The sequence below is a fragment of the Carassius carassius genome, chromosome 1, assembly GCF_963082965.1.
Source record: "Carassius carassius chromosome 1, fCarCar2.1, whole genome shotgun sequence".
In the NCBI taxonomy this organism is placed as follows: Eukaryota; Metazoa; Chordata; class Actinopteri; order Cypriniformes; family Cyprinidae; genus Carassius; species Carassius carassius.
The window spans coordinates 8,652,501-8,655,000 of NC_081755.1; the positions used below are offsets into that span (position 1 = coordinate 8,652,501).

The 2,500-nt window shown below is 47.5% G+C and overlaps 1 non-coding gene across 1 annotated transcript; it reads right to left on the reverse strand.

Annotated features, from left to right (window-relative positions):
* Window positions 1-768: 768 nt before the first annotated feature.
* trnap-agg (transfer RNA proline (anticodon AGG)) lies at window positions 769-840 on the reverse strand. Its single transcript has one exon. It is a non-coding gene; the product is annotated as a tRNA-Pro (tRNA).
* Between the last annotated feature and the right edge of the window lie 1,660 nt (window positions 841-2,500).

A 2,500-nucleotide genomic window follows, 5' to 3' on the forward strand; every position in this document is an offset into this window, starting at 1 on the left:
ACAGACACTACTCAAAACAAGGAGCTGCAAAGCGGGCTCATCTGGGATTTGAACTGGGGCCCACTTGCTCCCATACAGCAATAAAAGAAAAAAAAAAACACACCCCAACACCAACAAGCCCTCAGATGCTCCTGCATCTAGCAAACGCAAGATGAAGGCTCACAGGGCCGTAAAGCGATCCAAGAATCTATTTTTTGCCATATCTCCACTGCTTGGGCTGCATTCCTAAACCAATTTTTGGAAAAATGTCAAGTCAAAGTTTAAACTGCAGATGGGGAAGTCGACTTTGGGGAAGTCGTGGGAAGTCGTGGCCTAATGGTTAGAGAGTCGGACTCCCAATCGAAAGGTTGTGAGTTCAAGTCCCGGGCCGGCAGGAATTGTGGGTGGGGGGAGTGCATGTACAGTTCTCTCTCCACCTTCAATACCACGACTTAGGTGCCCTTGAGCAAGGCATCGAACCCCCAACTGCTCCCCGGGCGCCACAGCATAAATGGCTGCCCACTGCTCCGGGTGTGTGCTCACAGTGTGTGTGCACTTCGGATGGGTTAAATGCAGAGCACAAATTCTGAGTATGGGTCACCATACTTGGCTGAATGTCACTTCACTTCACTTCACTTCACTCAGATTAAGAACTTAGAAGAGCAGAGAGAAGTGGGCATGAAAACATGCAGACGCAGCTTTAGTCTTAATTGACAGTGGCGTATGTTTGACCCGGGATGGCAGAATGGACTGAAACTGTTCAAGAAAAGATGCTGCAAAGACAGAAGAGGGCTCGTCCGGGATTTGAACCCAGGACCTCTCGCACCCTAAGCGAGAATCATACCCCTAGACCAACGAGCCACAAGTTGCTGCTCAGTGGAGGCCACTTTGCCATGTATTTCAGTCTGTTCGATGCTACGGTCGCTCCAATATCCTGCCTCTTAGCTGACAAGGGCAGAAATAGAGCTCTGACCAGATGCACTGACCAGATTTCTGAGCAACTCAATTTTTACCTACCAGCTCTAGCTTGGCCTACCTTTGTAGAATAATGTTGATTAAAATATCAACTACAAAACACAAGAGCTGAATTTAACAGCAGAAGTCTACATTGTGGCACTGCCACGCAAATCTTGCTGATGAGAAGCTGTCTGAGGTCTGTTCTGCTTCTCCACAGAGGGTCAGGTGACAGCGGTCTTCTCAATTTAGTTCCAGCTCAGTTTTATGTGAGTTCTAGATTGTTTGGAGGCCATGGTTAAAGGAGGCCACTGTAGCAATACATTTTAAGACACACTGCCACAGAGAAAGTTGTGACATACCCCAAAGCTCCTCCTTGCCAAGCACAGCCAGACAGACCCCAAGGTTCCACCAAGAGTTGAACTCGGATCACTGGATTCAGAGTCCAGAGTGCTAACCATTACACCATGGAACCAACAGTGTCTGCACATCTGTTTGAAGTGTAGAAAACATTCAAGGAGCATCTGCGAAAAGCAACTAACCAGCAAGCATCAGAATGGTGTCCAAAAGCATTCACGGCTCCACTCTGAGTAAACCCAGGATCGAACCTGGGATCTTTAAATGTTCAGTGTAACGCTCTCTGAACCTTGTAAACCAATATTGAGAAAAACATCAAAGCAAAGGACACGAGCCTCCAGTCAACCGCAAAAGGCACTGCATGGCAGCCGATCTGAACCATCTTAGACACACCCCCACCTTTCAGTGAAAGTGCGGGAACCCAAAGAGCAAAGTGTTGTACAAAGTTTAAATTGCAGATGAGGAACTACGAACAGGGAGAAATCAGCACGAAAACATGCAGGAGTACTATTGACCGACAGAAGGCAGAATTGACTGATACTTCTCAGCAATATGCTCAATGTGGGCTCATCCAGGATTTGAACCCAGGACCTCTCACACTCGAAGCGAGAATCATACCCCTAGACCAACAAGCCACCATGTACACAGACACTACTCAAAACAAGGAGCTGCAAAGCGGGCTCATCTGGGATTTGAACTGGGGCCCACTTGCTCCCATACAGCAATAAAAGAAAAAAAAAACACACCCCAACACCAACAAGCCCTCAGATGCTCCTGCATCTAGCAAACGCAAGATGAAGGCTCACAGGGCCGTAAAGCGATCCAAGCATCTATTTTTTGCCATATCTCCACTGCTTGGGCTGCATTCCTAAACCAATTTTTGGAAAAATGAAAAGTCAAAGTTTAAACTGCAGATTAAGAACTAAGAAGAGCAGACAGAAGTGGGCATGAAAACATGCAGACGCAGCTTTAGTCTTAATTGACAGTGGCCTATGATTGACCCGGGATGGCAGAATGGACTGAAACTGCTCAAGAAAAGATGCTGCAAAGACAGAAGAGGCCTCGTCCGGGATTTGAACCCAGGACCTCTCGCACCCGAAGCGAGAATCATACCCCTAGACCAATGAGCTACAAGTTGCTGCTCAGTGGAGGCCACTTTGCCATGTAATTCACTCTGTTCGATGCTACGGTCGCTCCAACATCCTGCCTC